Source organism: Mixophyes fleayi, unplaced genomic scaffold (genome assembly GCF_038048845.1).
Source record: "Mixophyes fleayi isolate aMixFle1 unplaced genomic scaffold, aMixFle1.hap1 Scaffold_3771, whole genome shotgun sequence".
NCBI lineage: Eukaryota > Metazoa > Chordata > Amphibia > Anura > Limnodynastidae > Mixophyes > Mixophyes fleayi.
In genome coordinates, this window is record NW_027447757.1 from 1 (window position 1) to 15,200 (window position 15,200).

Here is a 15,200-nt window from a genome sequence, read left to right on the forward strand (position 1 = left end):
GAACAAGAGAAAATAAAAATGAAAGGCCTACAGCATCTGGTATTCCCAGGTGGTCTCCCATCAAAGTACTAACCAGGCCCAGCCCTTCTTAGCTTCCAAGATCAGATGAGATTGGGCTTGTTCAGGGTGGTGTGGCTGTAGGTATTGGTTTCTTACTGACCTACATCTCTTATACATCTTAAAACCAGCATTGTAGGAAGCCGGAACAAGAGAAAATAAAAAAAAAGGCCTACAGCACCTGGTATTCCCAGGTGGTCTCCCATCCGAGTACTAACCAGGCCCGGCCCTGCTTAGCTTCCAAGATCAGATGAGATTGGGCTTGTTCAGGGGGGTGTGGCTATAGCATTGGTTTCCTAAAGACCTACATCTCTTATACATCTCAAATCCAGCTTCGAAGGAAGCCGGAACAAGAGAAAATAAAAAAATAAGGCCTACAGCACCTGGTATTCCCAGGTGGTCTCCCATCCAAGTGCTAACCAGGCCCGGCCCTGCTTAGCTTCCAAGATCAGACGAGATTGGGCTTGTTCAGGGTGGTGTGGCTGTATGTATTGGTTTCATAATGACCTACATCTCTTATACATCTCAAAACCAGCATTGAAGGAAGCCGGAACAAGAGAAAATAAAAAAAAATGGCCTACAGCACCTGGTATTCCCAGGTGGTCTCCCATCCAAGTACTAACCAGGCCCGGTCCTGCTTAGCTTCCAAGATCAGATGAGATTGGGCTTGTTCAGGGTGGTGTGGTTATAGCATTGGTTTCATAAAGACCTACATCTCTTATACATCTCAAATCCAGCTTCGAAGGAAGCCGGAACAAGAGAAAATAAAAAAATAAGGCCTACAGCACCTGGTATTCCCAGGTGGTCTCCCATCCAAGTGCTAACCAGGCCCGGCCCTGCTTAGCTTCCAAGATTAGACGAGATTGGGCTTGTACAGGGTGGTGTGGCTGTATGCATTGTTTTGCTAATGACCTACATGTCTTATACATCTCAAAACCAGCATTGAAGGAAGCCGGAACAAGAGAAAATAAAAAAAAAAGGCCTACAGCACCTGGTATTCATAGGTGGTCTCCCATCCAAGTACTAACCAGGCCCGACCCTACTTAGCATCCAAGATCAGATGAGATTGGGCTTGTTCAGGGTCGTGTGGTTATAGTATTGGTTTCCTAATGACCTACATCTCTTATACATCTCAAAACCAGCATTGAAGGAAGACGGAACAAGAGAAAATTAAAAAAAAAAGGCCTACAGCACCTGGTATTCCTAGGTGGTCTCCCATCCAAGTATTAACCAGGCCCAGCCCTTCTTAGCTTCCAAGATCAGATGAGATTGGGCTTGTTCAGGGTGGTGTGGCTGTAGGTATGGTTTCCTACTGACCTACATCTCTTATACATCTGAAAACCAGCATTGAAGGAAGCCGGAACAAGAAAAAATAAAATAAAAGGCCTACAGCACCTGGTATTCCCAGGTGGTCTCCCATCCAAGTACTAACCAGGCCCGGCCCTGCTTAGCTTCCAAGATCAGCTGAGATTGGGCTTGTTCAGGGTGGTGTGGCTGTATGTATTGGTTTCATAATGACCTACATCTCTTATACATCTCAAAACCAGCATTGAAGGAAGCCGGAACAAGAGAAAATAAAAAAAAATGGCCTACAGCACCTGGTATTCCCAGGTGGTCTCCCATCCAAGTACTAACCAGGCCCGGTCCTGCTTAGCTTCCAAGATCAGATGAGATTGGGCTTGTTCAGGGTGGTGTGGTTATAGCATTGGTTTCATAAAGACCTACATCTCTTATACATCTCAAATCCAGCTTCGAAGGAAGCCGGAACAAGAGAAAATAAAAAAATAAGGCCTACAGCACCTGGTATTCCCAGGTGGTCTCCCATCCAAGTGCTAACCAGGCCCGGCCCTGCTTAGCTTCCAAGATTAGACGAGATTGGGCTTGTACAGGGTGGTGTGGCTGTATGTATTGTTTTACTAATGACCTACATGTCTTATACATCTCAAAACCAGCATTGAAGGAAGCCGGAACAAGAGAAAATAAAAAAAAAAGGCCTACAGCACCTGGTATTCATAGGTGGTCTCCCATCCAAGTACTAACCAGGCCCGACCCTACTTAGCATCCAAGATCAGATGAGATTGGGCTTGTTCAGGGTCGTGTGGTTATAGTATTGGTTTCCTAATGACCTACATCTCTTATATATCTCAAAACCAGCATTGAAGGAAGACGGAACAAGAGAAAATTAAAAAAAAAAGGCCTACAGCACCTGGTATTCCCAGGTGGTCTCCCATCCAAGTATTAACCAGGCCCAGCCCTTCTTAGCTTCCAAGATCAGATGAGATTGGGCTTGTTCAGGGTGGTGTGGCTGTAGGTATGGTTTCCTACTGACCTACATCTCTTATACATCTGAAAACCAGCATTGAAGGAAGCCGGAACAAGAAAAAATAAAATAAAAGGCCTACAGCACCTGGTATTCCCAGGTGGTCTCCCATCCAAGTACTAACCAGGCCCGGCCCTGCTTAGCTTCCAAGATCAGATGAGATTGGGCTTGTTCAGGGTGGTGTGGCTGTAGGTATTGGCTTCCTAATGACCTACATCTCTTATACATCTCAAAACCAGCATTGAAGGAAGCCGGAACAAGAGAAAATAAAAAAAAAATGGCCTACAGCACCTGGTATTCCCAGGTGGTCTCCCATCCAAGTACTAACCAGGCCCGGTCCTGCTTAGCTTCCAAGATCAAATGAGATTGGGCTTGTTCAGGGTGGTGTGGCTGTAGGTATTGGTTTTCTAAAGACCTACATGTCTTATACATCTCAAAACCAGCTTCGAAGGAAGCCGGAACAAGAGAAAATAAAAAAAAAACTGAATACAGCACCTGGTATTCCCAGGTGGTCTCCCATCCAAGTACTAACCAGGCCGGGCCCTGCTTAGCTTCCAAGATCAGACGAGATAGGGCTTGTTCAGGGTGGTGTGGCTGTAGGTATTGGTTTCCTAATGACCTACATCTCTTATACATCTCAAAACCAGCATTGAAGGAAGTCGGAACAAGAGAAAATAAAAAAAAATTGCCTACAGCACCTGGTATTCCAAGGTGGTCTCCCATCCAAGTACTAACCAGGCCCGGCCCTTCTTAGCTTCCAAGATCAGATGAGATTGGGCTTGTCCAGGGTGGTGTGGCTGTAGGTATTGGTTTCCTAAAGACCTACATCTCTTATACATCTCAAAACCAGCTTCGAAGGAAGCCGGAACAAGAGAAAATAAAAAAAAAATTGCCTAAAGCACCTGCTATTCCCAGGTGGTCTCCCATCCAACTACTAACCAGGCCTGGCCCTGCTTAGCTTTGAAGATCAGACGAGATTGGGCTTGTTCAGTGTGGTGTGGCTGTAGATATTGATTTCCTAATGACCTACATCTCTTATACATCTCAAAACCAGCATTGAAGGAAGTCGGAACAAGAGAAAATAAAAAAAAATTGCCTACAGCACCTGGTATTCCCAGGTGGTCTCCCATCCAAGTACTAACCAGGCCCGGTCATGCTTAGCTTCCAAGATCAAATGAGATTGGGCTTGTTCAGGGTGGTGTGGCTGTATGTATTGGTTTCCTAATGACCTACATCTCTTATACATCTCAAAACCAGCATTGAAGGAAGCCGGAACAAGAGAAAATAAAAAAAAATGGCCTACAGCACCTGGTATTCCCAGGTGGTCTCCCATCCAAGTACTAACCAGGCCTGGTCCTGCTTAGCTTCCAAGATCAAATGAGATTGGGCTTGTTCAGGGTGGTGTGGCTGTAGGTATTGGTTTCCTAATGACCTACATCTCTTATACATCTCAAATCCAGCTTCGAAGGAAGCCGGTACAAGAGAAAATAAAAAAAAAAGGCCTACAGCACCTGGTATTCCCAGATGGTCTCCCATCCAAGTACTAACCAGGCCTAGCCCTGCTTAGCTTCCAAAATCAGACGAGATTTGGCTTGTTCAGGGTGGTGTGGCTGTATGTATTGTTTTCCTAATGACCTACATCTCTTATACATCTCAAAACCAGCATTGAAGGAAGCCGGAACAAGAGAAAATAAAAAAAAAAGGCCTACAGCACCTGGTATTCATAGGTGGTCTCCCATCCAAGTACTAACCAGGCCCGACCCTACTTAGCATCCAAGATCAAATGAGATTGGGCTTGTTCAGGGTGGTGTGGCTGTAGGTATTGGTTTTCTAAAGACCTACATGTCTAATACATCTCAAAACCAGCTTCGAAGGAAGCCGGAACAAGAGAAAATAAAAAAAAAGTGCCTACAGCACCTGGTATTCCCAGGTGGTCTCCCATCCAAGTACTAACCAGGCTGGGCACTGCTTAGCTTCCAAGATCAGACGAGATTGGGCTTGTTCAGGGTGGTGTGGCTGTAGGTATTGGTTTCCTAATGACCTACATCTCTTATACATCTCAAAACCAGCATTGAAGGAAGCCGGAACAAGAGAAAATAAAAAAAAAATGGCCTACAGCACCTGGTATTCCCAGGTGGTCTCCCATCCAAGTACTAACCAGGCCCGGTCCTGCTTAGCTTCCAAGATCAAATGAGATTGGGCTTGTTCAGGGTGGTGTGGCTGTAGGTATTGGTTTTCTAAAGACCTACATGTCTTATACATCTCAAAACCAGCTTCGAAGGAAGCCGGAACAAGAGAAAATAAAAAAAAAACTGCCTACAGCACCTGGTATTCCCAGGTGGTCTCCCATCCAAGTACTAACCAGGCCGGGCCCTGCTTGGCTTCCAAGATCAGACGAGATAGGGCTTGTTCAGGGTGGTGTGGCTGTAGGTATTGGTTTCCTAATGACCTACATCTCTTATACATCTCAAAACCAGCATTGAAGGAAGTCGGAACAAGAGAAAATAAAAAAAAATTGCCTACAGCACCTGGTATTCCAAGGTGGTCTCCCATCCAAGTACTAACCAGGCCCGGCCCTTCTTAGCTTCCAAGATCAGATGAGATTGGGCTTGTCCAGGGTGGTGTGGCTGTAGGTATTGGTTTCCTAAAGACCTACATCTCTTATACATCTCAAAACCAGCTTCGAAGGAAGCCGGAACAAGAGAAAATAAAAAAAAAATTGCCTAAAGCACCTGCTATTCCCAGGTGGTCTCCCATCCAACTACTAACCAGGCCTGGCCCTGCTTAGCTTTGAAGATCAGACGAGATTGGGCTTGTTCAGTGTGGTGTGGCTGTAGATATTGATTTCCTAATGACCTACATCTCTTATACATCTCAAAACCAGCATTGAAGGAAGTCGGAACAAGAGAAAATAAAATAAAATTGCCTACAGCACCTGGTATTCCCAGGTGGTCTCCCATCCAAGTACTAACCAGGCCCGGTCATGCTTAGCTTCCAAGATCAAATGAGATTGGGCTTGTTCAGGGTGGTGTGGCTGTATGTATTGGTTTCCTAATGACCTACATCTCTTATACATCTCAAAACCAGCATTGAAGGAAGCCGGAACAAGAGAAAATAAAAAAAAATGGCCTACAGCACCTGGTATTCCCAGGTGGTCTCCCATCCAAGTACTAACCAGGCCCGGTCCTGCTTAGCTTCCAAGATCAAATGAGATTGGGCTTGTTCAGGGTGGTGTGGCTGTAGGTATTGGTTTCCTAATGACCTACATCTCTTATACATCTCAAATCCAGCTTCGAAGGAAGCCGGTACAAGAGAAAATAAAAAAAAAAGGCCTACAGCACCTGGTATTCCCAGATGGTCTCCCATCCAAGTACTAACCAGGCCTAGCCCTGCTTAGCTTCCAAAATCAGACGAGATTTGGCTTGTTCAGGGTGGTGTGGCTGTATGTATTGTTTTCCTAATGACCTACATCTCTTATACATCTCAAAACCAGCATTGAAGGAAGCCGGAACAAGAGAAAATAAAAAAAAAAGGCCTACAGCACCTGGTATTCATAGGTGGTCTCCCATCCAAGTACTAACCAGGCCCGACCCTACTTAGCATCCAAGATCAAATGAGATTGGGCTTGTTCAGGGTGGTGTGGCTGTAGGTATTGGTTTTCTAAAGACCTACATGTCTAATACATCTCAAAACCAGCTTCGAAGGAAGCCGGAACAAGAGAAAATAAAAAAAAAGTGCCTACAGCACCTGGTATTCCCAGGTGGTCTCCCATCCAAGTACTAACCAGGCTGGGCACTGCTTAGCTTCCAAGATCAGACGAGATTGGGCTTGTTCAGGGTGGTGTGGCTGTAGGTATTGGTTTCCAAATGACCTACATCTCTTATACATCTCAAAACCAGCATTGAAGGAAGTCGGAACAAGAGTAAATAAAAAAAAATTGCCTACAGCACCTGGTATTCCCAGGTCGTCTCCCATCCAAGTACTAATCAGGCCCGGCCCTTCTTAGCTTCCAAGATCAGATGAGATTGGGCTTGTTCAGGGCGGTGTGGCTGTAGGTATTGGTTTCCTAAAGACCTACATCTCTTATACATCTCAAAACCAGCTTCGAAGGAAGCCGGAACAAGAGAAAATAAAAAAAAAAGGCATACAGCACCTGGTATTCCCAGATGGTCTCCCATCCAAGTACTAACCAGGCCTAGCCCTGCTTAGCTTCCAAGATCAGACGAGATTGGGCTTGTTCAGGGTGGTGTGGCTGTATGTGTTGTTTTCCTAATGACCTACATCTCTTATACATCTCAAAACCAGCATTGAAGGAAGCCGGAACAAGAGAAAATAAAAAAAAAAGGCCTACAGCACCTGGTATTCATAGGTGGTCTCCCATCCAAGTACTAACCAGGCCCGACCCTACTTAGCATCCAAGATCAAATGAGATTGGGCTTGTTCAGGGTGGTGTGGCTGTAGGTATTGGTTTTCTAAAGACCTACATGTCTGATACATCTCAAAACCAGCTTCGAAGGAAGCCGGAACAAGAGAAAATAAAAAAAAAGTGCCTACAGCACCTGGTATTCCCAGGTGGTCTCCCATCCAAGTACTAACCAGGCCGGGCCCTGCTTAGCTTCCAAGATCAGACGAGATTGGGCTTGTTCAGGGTGGTGTGGCTGTAGGTATTGGTTTCCTAATGACCTACATCTCTTATACATCTCAAAACCAGCTTCGAAGGAAGCCGGAACAAGAGAAAATAAAAAAAAACTGCCTACAGCACCTGGTATTCCCAGGTGGTCTCCCATCCAAGTACTAACCAGGCTGGGCCCTGCTTAGCTTCCAAGATCAGACGAGATTGGGCTTGTTCAGGGTGGTGTGGCAGTAGGTGTTGGTTTCCTAATGACCTACATCTCTTATAAATCTCAAAACCAGCATTGAAGGAAGCCGGAACAAGAGAAAATAAAAAAAAATGGCCTACAGCACCTGGTATTCCCAGGTGGTCTCCCATCCAAGTACTAACCAGGTCTGGTCCTGCTTAGCTTCCAAGATCAAATGAGATTGGGCTTGTTCAGGGTGGTGTGGCTGTAGGTATTGGTTTTCTAAAGACCTACATGTCTTATACATCTCAAAACCAGCTTCGAAGGAAGCCGGAACAAGAGAAAATAAAAAAAAACTGCCTACAGCACCTGGTATTTCCAGGTCGTCTCCCATCCAAGTACTAACCAGGCCGAGCCCTGCTTAGCTTCCAAGATCAGACTAGATTGGGCTTGTTCAGGGTGGTGTGGCTGTAGGTATTGGTTTCCTAATGACCTACATCTCTTATACATCTCAAATCCAGCTTCGAAGGAAGCCGGAAAAAGAGAAAATAAAAAAAAAAGGCCTACAGCACCTGGTATTCCCAGGTCGTCTCCCATGCAAGTACTAACCAGGCCCGGCCCTTCTTAGCTTCCAAGATCAGATGAGATTGGGCTTGTTCAGGGTGGTGTGGCTGTAGGTATTGGTTTCCTAAAGACCTACATCTCTTATACATCTCAAAACCAGCTTCGAAGGAAGCCGGAACAAGAGAAAATAAAAAAAAAATTGCCTAAAGCACCTGGTATTCCCAGGTGGTCTCCCATCCAACTACTAACCAGGCCTGGCCCTGCTTAGCTTTGAAGATCAGACGAGATTGGGCTTGTTCAGGCTGGTGTGGCTGTAGATATTGATTTCCTAATGACCTACATCTCTTATACATCTCAAAACCAGCATTGAAGGAAGTTGGAACAAGAGAAAATAAAAAAAAATTGCCTACAGCACCTGGTATTCCCAGGTGGTCTCCCATCCAAGTACTAACCAGTCCCAGCCCTGCTTAGCTTCCAAGATCAGACGAGATTGGGCTTGTTCAGGGTGGTGTGGCTGTATGTATTGGTTTCCTAATGACCTACATCTCTTATACATCTCAAAACCAGCATTGAAGGAAGCCGGAACAAGAGAAAATAAAAAAAAATGGCCTACAGCACCTGGTATTCCCAGGTGGTCTCCCATCCAAGTACTAACCAGGCCTGGCCCTGCTTAGCTTCCAAGATCAGACGAGATTGGGCTTGTTCAGGGTGGTGTGGCTGTAGGTATTGGTTTCCTAATGACCTACATCTCTTATACATCTCAAATCCAGCTTCGAAGGAAGCCGGAACAAGGGAAAATGAAAAAAAAAGGCCTACAGCACCTGGTATTCCCAGATGGTCTCCCATCCAAGTACTAACCAGGCCTAGCCCTGCTTAGCTTCCAAGATCAGACGAGATTGGGCTTTTTCAGGGTGGTGTGGCTGTATGTATTGTTTTCCTAATGACCTACATCTCTTATACATCTCAAAACCAGCATTGAAGGAAGCCGGAACAAGAGAAAATAAAAAAAAAAGGCCTACAGCACCTGGTATTCATAGGTGGTCTCCCATCCAAGTACTAACCAGGCCCGACCCTACTTAGCATCCAAGATCAGATGAGATTGGGCTTGTTCAGGGTGGTGTGGTTATAGTATAGATTTCTTAATGACCTACATCTCTTATACATCTCAAAACCAGCTTTGCAGGAAGCCGGAACAAGAGAAAATAAAAAAAACAATCATACATCATCTGGTATTCCCAGTTGGTCTCCTATCCAAGTACTAACCAGGCCCGGCCCTGCTTAGCTTTCAAGATCAGACGAGATTAGGCTTATTCAGGGTGGTGTGTCTGTAGGTATTGGCTTCCTAATGACCTACATCTCTTATACATCTCAAAACCAGCATTGAAGGAAGCCGGAACAAGAGAAAAAAAAAAAAATGGCCTACAGCACCTAGTATTCCCAGGTGGTCTCCCATCCAAGTACTAACCAGGCCTGGTCCTGCTTAGCTTCCAAGATCAGATGAGATTGGGCTTGTTCAGGGTGGTGTGGCTGTAGGTATTGGTTTTCTAATGACCTACATGTCTTATACATCTTAAAACCAGCTTCGAAGGAAGCCGGAACAAGAGAAAATAAAAAAAAACTGCCTACAGCACCTGGTATTCCCAGGTGGTCTACCATCCAAGTACTAACCAGGCCTGGCCCTGCTTAGCTTCCAAGATCAGATGAGATTGGGCTTGTTCAGGGTGGTGTGGCTGTAGGTGTTGGTTTCCTCATGACCTACATCTCTTATACATCTCAAAACCAGCATTGAAGGAAGTCGGAACAAGAGAAAATAAAAAAGAATTGCCTACAGCACCTGGTATTCCCAGGTGGTCTCCCATCCAAGTACTAACTAGGCCCGGCACTGCTTAGCTTCCAAGATCAGATGAAATTGGGCTTGTTCAGGGTGGTGTGGCTGTAGGTATTGGTTTCCTAATGACCTACATCTCTTATACATCTCAAAACCAGCATTGAAGGAAGTCGGAACAAGAGAAAATAAAAAAAAATGGCCTACAGCACCTGGTATTCCCAGGTGGTCTCCCATCCAAGTACTAACCAGGCCCGGTCCTGCTTAGCTTCCAAGATCAAATGAGATTGGGCTTGTTCAGGGTGGTGTGGCTGTAGGTATTGGTTTTCTAATGACCTACATGTCTTATACATCTCAAAACCAGCTTCGCAGGAAGCCGGAACAAGAGAAAATAAAAAAAAAGGCCTACAGCACCTGGTATTCATAGGTGGTCTCCCATCCAAGTACTAACCAGGCCCGACCCTACTTAGCATCCAAGATCAGATGAGATTGGGCTTGTTCAGGGTGGTGTGGTTATAGTATTGGTTTATTAATGACCTACATCTCTTATACATCTCAAAACCAGCTTTGCAGGAAGCCGGAACAAGAGAAAATAAAAAAAACAATCATACAGCATCTGGTATTCCCAGTTGGTCTCCTATCCAAGTACTAACCAGGCCCGGCCCTGCTTAGCTTTCAAGATCAGACGAGATTAGGCTTATTCAGGGTGGTGTGTCTGTAGGTATTGGCTTTCTAATGACCTACATCTCTTATACATCTCAAAACCAGCATTGAAGGAAGCCGGAACAAGAGAAAAAAAAAAAAATGGCCTACAGCACCTAGTATTCCCAGGTGGTCTCCCATCCAAGTACTAACCAGGCCCGGTCCTGCTTAGCTTCCAAGATCAGATGAGATTGGGCTTGTTCAGGGTGGTGTGGCTGTAGGTATTGGTTTTCTAATGACCTACATGTCTTATACATCTTAAAACCAGCTTCGAAGGAAGCCGGAACAAGAGAAAATAAAAAAAAACTGCCTACAGCACCTGGTATTCCCAGGTGGTCTACCATCCAAGTACTAACCAGGCCTGGCCCTGCTTAGCTTCCAAGATCAGATGAGATTGGGCTTGTTCAGGGTGGTGTGGCTGTAGGTGTTGGTTTCCTCATGACCTACATCTCTTATGTATCTCAAAACCAGCATTGAAGGAAGTCGGAACAAGAGAAAATAAAAAAGAATTGCCTACAGCACCTGGTATTCCCAGGTGGTCTCCCATCCAAGTACTAACCAGGCCAGGCACTGCTTAGCTTCCAAGATCAGATGAGATTGGGCTTGTTCAGGGTGGTGTGGCTGTAGGTATTGGTTTCCTAATGACCTACATCTCTTATACATCTCAAATCCAGCTTCGAAGGAAGCCGGAAAAAGAGAAAATAAAAAAAAAAGGCCTACAGCACCTGGTATTCCCAGATGGTCTCCCATACAAGTACTAACCTGGCCTAGCCCTGCTTAGCTTCCAAGATCAGACGAGATTGGGCTTGTTCAGGGTGGTGTGGCTGTATGTATTGTTTTCCTAATGACCTACATCTCTTATACATCTCAAAACCAGCATTGAAGGAAGCCGGAACAAGAGAAAATAAAAAAAAAAGGCCTACAGCACCTGGTATTCATAGGTGGTCTCCCATCCAAGAACTAACCAGGCCCGACCCTACTTAGCATCCAAGATCAAATGAGATTGGGCTTGTTCAGGGTGGTGTGGCTGTAGGTATTGGTTTTCTAAAGACCTACATGTCTGATACATCTCAAAACCAGCTTCGAAGGAAGCCGGAACAAGAGAAAATAAAAAAAAAGTGCCTACAGCACCTGGTATTCCCAGGTGGTCTCCCATCCAAGTACTAACCAGGCCGGGCCCTGCTTAGCTTCCAAGATCAGATGAGATTGGGCTTGTTCAGGGTGGTGTGGCTGTAGGTATTGGTTTCCTAATGACCTACATCTCTTATACATCTCAAAACCAGCATTGAAGGAAGTCGGAACAAGAGTAAATAAAAAAAAATTGCCTACAGCACCTGGTATTCCCAGGTCGTCTCCCATCCAAGTACTAACCAGGCCCGGCCCTTCTTAGCTTCCAAGATCAGATGAGATTGGGCTTGTTCAGGGTGTTGTGGCTGTAGGTATTGGTTTCCTAAAGACCTACATCTCTTATACATCTCAAAACCAGCTTCGAAGGAAGCCGGAACAAGAGAAAATAAAAAATAAATTGCCTAAAGCACCTGGTATTCCCAGGTGGTCTCCCATCCAACTACTAACCAGGCCTGGCCCTGCTTAGCTTTGAAGATCAGACGAGATTGGGCTTGTTCAGGGTGGTGTGGCTGTAGATATTGATTTCCTAATGACCTACATCTCTTATACATCTCAAAACCAGCATTGAAGGAAGTTGGAACAAGAGAAAATAAAAAAAAATTGCCTACAGCACCTGGTATTCCCAGGTGGTCTCCCATCCAAGTACTAACCAGTCCCAGCCCTGCTTAGCTTCCAAGATCAGACGAGATTGGGCTTGTTCAGGGTGGTGTGGCTGTATGTGTTGGTTTCCTAATGACCTACATCTCTTATACATCTCAAAACCAGCATTGAAGGAAGCCGGAACAAGACAAAATAAAAAAAAATGGCCTACAGCACCTGGTATTCCCAGGTGGTCTCCCATCCAAGTACTAACCAGGCCTGGCCCTGCTTAGCTTCCAAGATCAGACGAAATTGGGCTTGTTCAGGGTGGTGTGGCTGTAGGTATTGGTTTCCTAATGACCTACATCTCTTATACATCTCAAATCCAGCTTCGAAGGAAGCCGGAACAAGGGAAAATGAAAAAAAAAGGCCTACAGCACCTGGTATTCCCAGATGGTCTCCCATCCAAGTACTAACCAGGCCTAGCCCTGCTTAGCTTCCAAGATCAGACGAGATTGGGCTTGTTCAGGGTGGTGTGGCTGTATGTATTGTTTTCTTAATGACCTACATCTCTTATACATCTCAAAACCAGCATTGAAGGAAGCCGGAACAAGAGAAAATAAAAAAAAAAGGCCTACAGCACCTGGTATTCATAGGTGGTCTCCCATCCAAGTACTAACCAGGCCCGACCCTACTTAGCATCCAAGATCAGATGAGATTGGGCTTGTTCAGGGTGGTGTGGTTATAGTATTGGTTTCTTAATGACCTACATCTCTTATACATCTCAAAACCAGCTTTGCAGGAAGCCGGAACAAGAGAAAATAAAAAAAACAATCATACAGCATCTGGTATTCCCAGTTGGTCTCCTATCCAAGTACTAACCAGGCCCGGCCCTGCTTAGCTTTCAAGATCAGACGAGATTAGGCTTATTCAGGGTGGTGTGTCTGTAGGTATTGGCTTCCTAATGACCTACATCTCTTATACATCTCAAAACCAGCATTGAAGGAAGCCGGAACAAGAGAAAAAAAAAAAAATGGCCTACAGCACCTAGTATTCCCAGGTGGTCTCCCATCCAAGTACTAACCAGGCCTGGTCCTGCTTAGTTTCTAAGATCAGATGAGATTGGGCTTGTTCAGGGTGGTGTGGCTGTAGGTATTGGTTTTCTAATGACCTACATGTCTTATACATCTTAAAACCAGCTTCGAAGGAAGCCGGAACAAGAGAAAATAAAAAAAAACTGCCTACAGCACCTGGTATTCCCAGGTGGTCTCCCATCCAAGTACTAACCAGGCCGGGCCCTGCTTAGCTTCCAAGATCAGACGAGATTGGGTTTGTTCAGGGTGGTGTGGCTGTAGGTGTTGGTTTCCTCATGACCTACATCTCTTATACATCTCAAAACCAGCATTGAAGGAAGTCGGAACAAGAGAAAATAAAAAAGAATTGCCTACAGCACCTGGTATTCCCAGGTGGTCTCCCATCCAAGTACTAACCAGGCCCGGCACTGCTTAGCTTCCAAGATCAGATGAGATTGGGCTTGTTCAGGGTGGTGTGGCTGTAGGTATTGGTTTTCTAATGACCTACATGTCTTATACATCTCAAAACCAGCTTCGCAGGAAGCCGGAACAAGAGAAAATAAAAAAAAAGGCCTACAGCACCTGGTATTCATAGGTGGTCTCCCATCCAAGTACTAACCAGGCCCGACCCTACTTAGCATCCAAGATCAGATGAGATTGGGCTTGTTCAGGGTGGTGTGGTTATAGTATTGGTTTCTTAATGACCTACATCTCTTATACATCTCAAAACCAGCTTTGCAGGAAGCCGGAACAAGAGAAAATAAAAAAAACAATCATACAGCATCTGGTATTCCCAGTTGGTCTCCTATACAAGTACTAACCAGGCCCGGCCCTGCTTAGCTTTCAAGATCAGACGAGATTAGGCTTATTCAGGGTGGTGTGTCTGTAGGTATTGGCTTCCTAATGAACTACATCTCTTATACATCTCAAAACCAGCATTGAAGGAAGCCGGAACAAGAGAAAAAAAAAAAAATGGCCTACAGCACCTAGTATTCCCAGGTGGTCTCCCATCCAAGTACTAACCAGGCCCGGTCCTGCTTAGCTTCCAAGATCAGATGAGATTGGGCTTGTTCAGGGTGGTGTGGCTGTAGGTATTGGTTTTCTAATGACCTACATGTCTTATACATCTTAAAACCAGCTTCGAAGGAAGCCGGAACAAGAGAAAATAAAAAAAAACTGCCTACAGCACCTGGTATTCCCAGGTGGTCTACCATCCAAGTACTAACCAGGCCTGGCCCTGCTTAGCTTCCAAGATCAGATGAGATTGGGCTTGTTCAGGGTGGTGTGGCTGTAGGTGTTGGTTTCCTCATGACCTACATCTCTTATACATCTCAAAACCAGCATTGAAGGAAGTCGGAACAAGAGAAAATAAAAAAGAATTGCCTACAGCACCTGGTATTCCCAGGTGGTCTCCCATCCAAGTACTAACCAGGCCCGGCACTGCTTAGCTTCCAAGATCAGATGAGATTGGGCTTGTTCAGGGTGGTGTGGCTGTAGGTATTGGTTTCATAATGACCTACATCTCTTATACATCTCAAAACCAGCATTGAAGGAAGTCGGAACAAGAGAAAATAAAAAAAAATGGCCTACAGCACCTGGTATTCCCAGGTGGTCTCCCATCCAAGTACTAACCAGGCCCGGTCCTGCTTAGCTTCCAAGATCAAATGAGATGGGGCTTGTTCAGGGTGGTGTGGCTGTAGGTATTGGTTTTCTAATGACCTACATGTCTTATACATCTCAAAACCAGCTTCGCAGGAAGCCGGAACAAGAGAAAATAAAAAAAAAGGCCTACAGCACCTGGTATTCATAGGTGGTCTCCCATCCAAGTACTAACCAGGCCCGACCCTACTTAGCATCCAAGATCAGATGAGATTGGGCTTGTTCAGGGTGGTGTGGTTATAGTATTGGTTTCTTAATGACCTACATCTCTTATACATCTCAAAACCAGCTTTGCAGGAAGCCGGAACAAGAGAAAATAAAAAAAACAATCATACAGCATCTGGTATTCCCAGTTGGTCTCCTATACAAGTACTAACCAGGCCCGGCCCTGCTTAGCTTTCAAGATCAGACGAGATTAGGCTTATTCAGGGTGGTGTGTCTGTAGGTATTGGCTTCCTAATGACCTACATCTCTTATACATCTCAAAACCAGCA

At 45.2% G+C, this 15,200-nt stretch overlaps 18 non-coding genes and 55 pseudogenes across 18 annotated transcripts; all 73 read right to left on the reverse strand.

Annotated features, from left to right (window-relative positions):
• Positions 1-24: 24 nt before the first annotated feature.
• On the reverse strand, positions 25-143 carry LOC142133401 (5S ribosomal RNA; annotated as a pseudogene).
• An 83-nt stretch (positions 144-226) lies between these two features.
• On the reverse strand, positions 227-345 carry LOC142133382 (5S ribosomal RNA). Its single transcript, XR_012686766.1, has one exon. It is a non-coding gene; the product is annotated as a 5S ribosomal RNA (ribosomal RNA).
• An 83-nt stretch (positions 346-428) lies between these two features.
• On the reverse strand, positions 429-547 carry LOC142133279 (5S ribosomal RNA; annotated as a pseudogene).
• Positions 548-631: 84 nt separating this feature from the next.
• Positions 632-750, reverse strand: LOC142133301 (5S ribosomal RNA; annotated as a pseudogene).
• An 83-nt stretch (positions 751-833) lies between these two features.
• On the reverse strand, positions 834-952 carry LOC142133310 (5S ribosomal RNA; annotated as a pseudogene).
• Positions 953-1,036: 84 nt separating this feature from the next.
• LOC142133341 (5S ribosomal RNA) lies at positions 1,037-1,155 on the reverse strand (annotated as a pseudogene).
• An 84-nt stretch (positions 1,156-1,239) lies between these two features.
• On the reverse strand, positions 1,240-1,358 carry LOC142133273 (5S ribosomal RNA; annotated as a pseudogene).
• An 82-nt stretch (positions 1,359-1,440) lies between these two features.
• Positions 1,441-1,559, reverse strand: LOC142133384 (5S ribosomal RNA). Its single transcript, XR_012686768.1, has one exon. It is a non-coding gene; the product is annotated as a 5S ribosomal RNA (ribosomal RNA).
• Positions 1,560-1,643: 84 nt separating this feature from the next.
• On the reverse strand, positions 1,644-1,762 carry LOC142133303 (5S ribosomal RNA; annotated as a pseudogene).
• An 83-nt stretch (positions 1,763-1,845) lies between these two features.
• LOC142133320 (5S ribosomal RNA) lies at positions 1,846-1,964 on the reverse strand (annotated as a pseudogene).
• Positions 1,965-2,048: 84 nt separating this feature from the next.
• On the reverse strand, positions 2,049-2,167 carry LOC142133342 (5S ribosomal RNA; annotated as a pseudogene).
• Positions 2,168-2,251: 84 nt separating this feature from the next.
• Positions 2,252-2,370, reverse strand: LOC142133375 (5S ribosomal RNA). The gene has a single exon (XR_012686760.1). It is a non-coding gene; the product is annotated as a 5S ribosomal RNA (ribosomal RNA).
• An 82-nt stretch (positions 2,371-2,452) lies between these two features.
• On the reverse strand, positions 2,453-2,571 carry LOC142133270 (5S ribosomal RNA). The gene has a single exon (XR_012686735.1). It is a non-coding gene; the product is annotated as a 5S ribosomal RNA (ribosomal RNA).
• Positions 2,572-2,656: 85 nt separating this feature from the next.
• On the reverse strand, positions 2,657-2,775 carry LOC142133300 (5S ribosomal RNA). Its single transcript, XR_012686739.1, has one exon. It is a non-coding gene; the product is annotated as a 5S ribosomal RNA (ribosomal RNA).
• An 85-nt stretch (positions 2,776-2,860) lies between these two features.
• On the reverse strand, positions 2,861-2,979 carry LOC142133327 (5S ribosomal RNA; annotated as a pseudogene).
• An 84-nt stretch (positions 2,980-3,063) lies between these two features.
• On the reverse strand, positions 3,064-3,182 carry LOC142133390 (5S ribosomal RNA; annotated as a pseudogene).
• A 288-nt stretch (positions 3,183-3,470) lies between these two features.
• On the reverse strand, positions 3,471-3,589 carry LOC142133308 (5S ribosomal RNA; annotated as a pseudogene).
• An 84-nt stretch (positions 3,590-3,673) lies between these two features.
• On the reverse strand, positions 3,674-3,792 carry LOC142133271 (5S ribosomal RNA; annotated as a pseudogene).
• Positions 3,793-3,876: 84 nt separating this feature from the next.
• On the reverse strand, positions 3,877-3,995 carry LOC142133322 (5S ribosomal RNA; annotated as a pseudogene).
• An 84-nt stretch (positions 3,996-4,079) lies between these two features.
• On the reverse strand, positions 4,080-4,198 carry LOC142133285 (5S ribosomal RNA; annotated as a pseudogene).
• An 84-nt stretch (positions 4,199-4,282) lies between these two features.
• LOC142133333 (5S ribosomal RNA) lies at positions 4,283-4,401 on the reverse strand (annotated as a pseudogene).
• Positions 4,402-4,486: 85 nt separating this feature from the next.
• LOC142133312 (5S ribosomal RNA) lies at positions 4,487-4,605 on the reverse strand. The gene has a single exon (XR_012686740.1). It is a non-coding gene; the product is annotated as a 5S ribosomal RNA (ribosomal RNA).
• Positions 4,606-4,690: 85 nt separating this feature from the next.
• Positions 4,691-4,809, reverse strand: LOC142133314 (5S ribosomal RNA; annotated as a pseudogene).
• Positions 4,810-4,893: 84 nt separating this feature from the next.
• Positions 4,894-5,012, reverse strand: LOC142133392 (5S ribosomal RNA; annotated as a pseudogene).
• Positions 5,013-5,300: 288 nt separating this feature from the next.
• LOC142133309 (5S ribosomal RNA) lies at positions 5,301-5,419 on the reverse strand (annotated as a pseudogene).
• Positions 5,420-5,503: 84 nt separating this feature from the next.
• On the reverse strand, positions 5,504-5,622 carry LOC142133325 (5S ribosomal RNA). Its single transcript, XR_012686741.1, has one exon. It is a non-coding gene; the product is annotated as a 5S ribosomal RNA (ribosomal RNA).
• Positions 5,623-5,706: 84 nt separating this feature from the next.
• LOC142133323 (5S ribosomal RNA) lies at positions 5,707-5,825 on the reverse strand (annotated as a pseudogene).
• Positions 5,826-5,909: 84 nt separating this feature from the next.
• On the reverse strand, positions 5,910-6,028 carry LOC142133286 (5S ribosomal RNA; annotated as a pseudogene).
• An 84-nt stretch (positions 6,029-6,112) lies between these two features.
• Positions 6,113-6,231, reverse strand: LOC142133334 (5S ribosomal RNA; annotated as a pseudogene).
• An 84-nt stretch (positions 6,232-6,315) lies between these two features.
• Positions 6,316-6,434, reverse strand: LOC142133304 (5S ribosomal RNA; annotated as a pseudogene).
• Positions 6,435-6,518: 84 nt separating this feature from the next.
• Positions 6,519-6,637, reverse strand: LOC142133367 (5S ribosomal RNA). The gene has a single exon (XR_012686753.1). It is a non-coding gene; the product is annotated as a 5S ribosomal RNA (ribosomal RNA).
• An 84-nt stretch (positions 6,638-6,721) lies between these two features.
• Positions 6,722-6,840, reverse strand: LOC142133287 (5S ribosomal RNA; annotated as a pseudogene).
• Positions 6,841-6,924: 84 nt separating this feature from the next.
• On the reverse strand, positions 6,925-7,043 carry LOC142133399 (5S ribosomal RNA; annotated as a pseudogene).
• Positions 7,044-7,127: 84 nt separating this feature from the next.
• On the reverse strand, positions 7,128-7,246 carry LOC142133318 (5S ribosomal RNA; annotated as a pseudogene).
• Positions 7,247-7,330: 84 nt separating this feature from the next.
• On the reverse strand, positions 7,331-7,449 carry LOC142133296 (5S ribosomal RNA; annotated as a pseudogene).
• An 84-nt stretch (positions 7,450-7,533) lies between these two features.
• On the reverse strand, positions 7,534-7,652 carry LOC142133340 (5S ribosomal RNA; annotated as a pseudogene).
• An 84-nt stretch (positions 7,653-7,736) lies between these two features.
• On the reverse strand, positions 7,737-7,855 carry LOC142133306 (5S ribosomal RNA; annotated as a pseudogene).
• Positions 7,856-7,940: 85 nt separating this feature from the next.
• Positions 7,941-8,059, reverse strand: LOC142133354 (5S ribosomal RNA; annotated as a pseudogene).
• Positions 8,060-8,143: 84 nt separating this feature from the next.
• Positions 8,144-8,262, reverse strand: LOC142133281 (5S ribosomal RNA; annotated as a pseudogene).
• An 84-nt stretch (positions 8,263-8,346) lies between these two features.
• On the reverse strand, positions 8,347-8,465 carry LOC142133365 (5S ribosomal RNA). The gene has a single exon (XR_012686751.1). It is a non-coding gene; the product is annotated as a 5S ribosomal RNA (ribosomal RNA).
• An 84-nt stretch (positions 8,466-8,549) lies between these two features.
• Positions 8,550-8,668, reverse strand: LOC142133383 (5S ribosomal RNA). The gene has a single exon (XR_012686767.1). It is a non-coding gene; the product is annotated as a 5S ribosomal RNA (ribosomal RNA).
• An 84-nt stretch (positions 8,669-8,752) lies between these two features.
• Positions 8,753-8,871, reverse strand: LOC142133328 (5S ribosomal RNA; annotated as a pseudogene).
• An 83-nt stretch (positions 8,872-8,954) lies between these two features.
• Positions 8,955-9,073, reverse strand: LOC142133356 (5S ribosomal RNA; annotated as a pseudogene).
• Positions 9,074-9,156: 83 nt separating this feature from the next.
• LOC142133293 (5S ribosomal RNA) lies at positions 9,157-9,275 on the reverse strand (annotated as a pseudogene).
• An 84-nt stretch (positions 9,276-9,359) lies between these two features.
• Positions 9,360-9,478, reverse strand: LOC142133393 (5S ribosomal RNA; annotated as a pseudogene).
• Positions 9,479-9,562: 84 nt separating this feature from the next.
• On the reverse strand, positions 9,563-9,681 carry LOC142133299 (5S ribosomal RNA; annotated as a pseudogene).
• An 84-nt stretch (positions 9,682-9,765) lies between these two features.
• On the reverse strand, positions 9,766-9,884 carry LOC142133337 (5S ribosomal RNA). Its single transcript, XR_012686742.1, has one exon. It is a non-coding gene; the product is annotated as a 5S ribosomal RNA (ribosomal RNA).
• An 83-nt stretch (positions 9,885-9,967) lies between these two features.
• On the reverse strand, positions 9,968-10,086 carry LOC142133329 (5S ribosomal RNA; annotated as a pseudogene).
• Positions 10,087-10,169: 83 nt separating this feature from the next.
• Positions 10,170-10,288, reverse strand: LOC142133347 (5S ribosomal RNA; annotated as a pseudogene).
• An 83-nt stretch (positions 10,289-10,371) lies between these two features.
• Positions 10,372-10,490, reverse strand: LOC142133371 (5S ribosomal RNA). The gene has a single exon (XR_012686756.1). It is a non-coding gene; the product is annotated as a 5S ribosomal RNA (ribosomal RNA).
• An 84-nt stretch (positions 10,491-10,574) lies between these two features.
• On the reverse strand, positions 10,575-10,693 carry LOC142133394 (5S ribosomal RNA; annotated as a pseudogene).
• An 84-nt stretch (positions 10,694-10,777) lies between these two features.
• Positions 10,778-10,896, reverse strand: LOC142133283 (5S ribosomal RNA; annotated as a pseudogene).
• An 84-nt stretch (positions 10,897-10,980) lies between these two features.
• Positions 10,981-11,099, reverse strand: LOC142133292 (5S ribosomal RNA; annotated as a pseudogene).
• An 84-nt stretch (positions 11,100-11,183) lies between these two features.
• LOC142133315 (5S ribosomal RNA) lies at positions 11,184-11,302 on the reverse strand (annotated as a pseudogene).
• An 84-nt stretch (positions 11,303-11,386) lies between these two features.
• Positions 11,387-11,505, reverse strand: LOC142133379 (5S ribosomal RNA). The gene has a single exon (XR_012686764.1). It is a non-coding gene; the product is annotated as a 5S ribosomal RNA (ribosomal RNA).
• Positions 11,506-11,589: 84 nt separating this feature from the next.
• LOC142133321 (5S ribosomal RNA) lies at positions 11,590-11,708 on the reverse strand (annotated as a pseudogene).
• An 85-nt stretch (positions 11,709-11,793) lies between these two features.
• LOC142133343 (5S ribosomal RNA) lies at positions 11,794-11,912 on the reverse strand (annotated as a pseudogene).
• An 84-nt stretch (positions 11,913-11,996) lies between these two features.
• Positions 11,997-12,115, reverse strand: LOC142133282 (5S ribosomal RNA; annotated as a pseudogene).
• Positions 12,116-12,199: 84 nt separating this feature from the next.
• On the reverse strand, positions 12,200-12,318 carry LOC142133386 (5S ribosomal RNA). Its single transcript, XR_012686770.1, has one exon. It is a non-coding gene; the product is annotated as a 5S ribosomal RNA (ribosomal RNA).
• An 84-nt stretch (positions 12,319-12,402) lies between these two features.
• On the reverse strand, positions 12,403-12,521 carry LOC142133403 (5S ribosomal RNA; annotated as a pseudogene).
• Positions 12,522-12,605: 84 nt separating this feature from the next.
• On the reverse strand, positions 12,606-12,724 carry LOC142133330 (5S ribosomal RNA; annotated as a pseudogene).
• Positions 12,725-12,807: 83 nt separating this feature from the next.
• On the reverse strand, positions 12,808-12,926 carry LOC142133348 (5S ribosomal RNA; annotated as a pseudogene).
• Positions 12,927-13,009: 83 nt separating this feature from the next.
• On the reverse strand, positions 13,010-13,128 carry LOC142133319 (5S ribosomal RNA; annotated as a pseudogene).
• Positions 13,129-13,212: 84 nt separating this feature from the next.
• On the reverse strand, positions 13,213-13,331 carry LOC142133374 (5S ribosomal RNA). Its single transcript, XR_012686759.1, has one exon. It is a non-coding gene; the product is annotated as a 5S ribosomal RNA (ribosomal RNA).
• Positions 13,332-13,415: 84 nt separating this feature from the next.
• Positions 13,416-13,534, reverse strand: LOC142133362 (5S ribosomal RNA). The gene has a single exon (XR_012686748.1). It is a non-coding gene; the product is annotated as a 5S ribosomal RNA (ribosomal RNA).
• An 83-nt stretch (positions 13,535-13,617) lies between these two features.
• LOC142133331 (5S ribosomal RNA) lies at positions 13,618-13,736 on the reverse strand (annotated as a pseudogene).
• An 83-nt stretch (positions 13,737-13,819) lies between these two features.
• LOC142133351 (5S ribosomal RNA) lies at positions 13,820-13,938 on the reverse strand (annotated as a pseudogene).
• Positions 13,939-14,021: 83 nt separating this feature from the next.
• Positions 14,022-14,140, reverse strand: LOC142133372 (5S ribosomal RNA). Its single transcript, XR_012686757.1, has one exon. It is a non-coding gene; the product is annotated as a 5S ribosomal RNA (ribosomal RNA).
• Positions 14,141-14,224: 84 nt separating this feature from the next.
• Positions 14,225-14,343, reverse strand: LOC142133395 (5S ribosomal RNA; annotated as a pseudogene).
• Positions 14,344-14,427: 84 nt separating this feature from the next.
• LOC142133363 (5S ribosomal RNA) lies at positions 14,428-14,546 on the reverse strand. The gene has a single exon (XR_012686749.1). It is a non-coding gene; the product is annotated as a 5S ribosomal RNA (ribosomal RNA).
• Positions 14,547-14,630: 84 nt separating this feature from the next.
• On the reverse strand, positions 14,631-14,749 carry LOC142133277 (5S ribosomal RNA; annotated as a pseudogene).
• Positions 14,750-14,832: 83 nt separating this feature from the next.
• LOC142133332 (5S ribosomal RNA) lies at positions 14,833-14,951 on the reverse strand (annotated as a pseudogene).
• Positions 14,952-15,034: 83 nt separating this feature from the next.
• Positions 15,035-15,153, reverse strand: LOC142133353 (5S ribosomal RNA; annotated as a pseudogene).
• Positions 15,154-15,200: the final 47 nt, after the last annotated feature.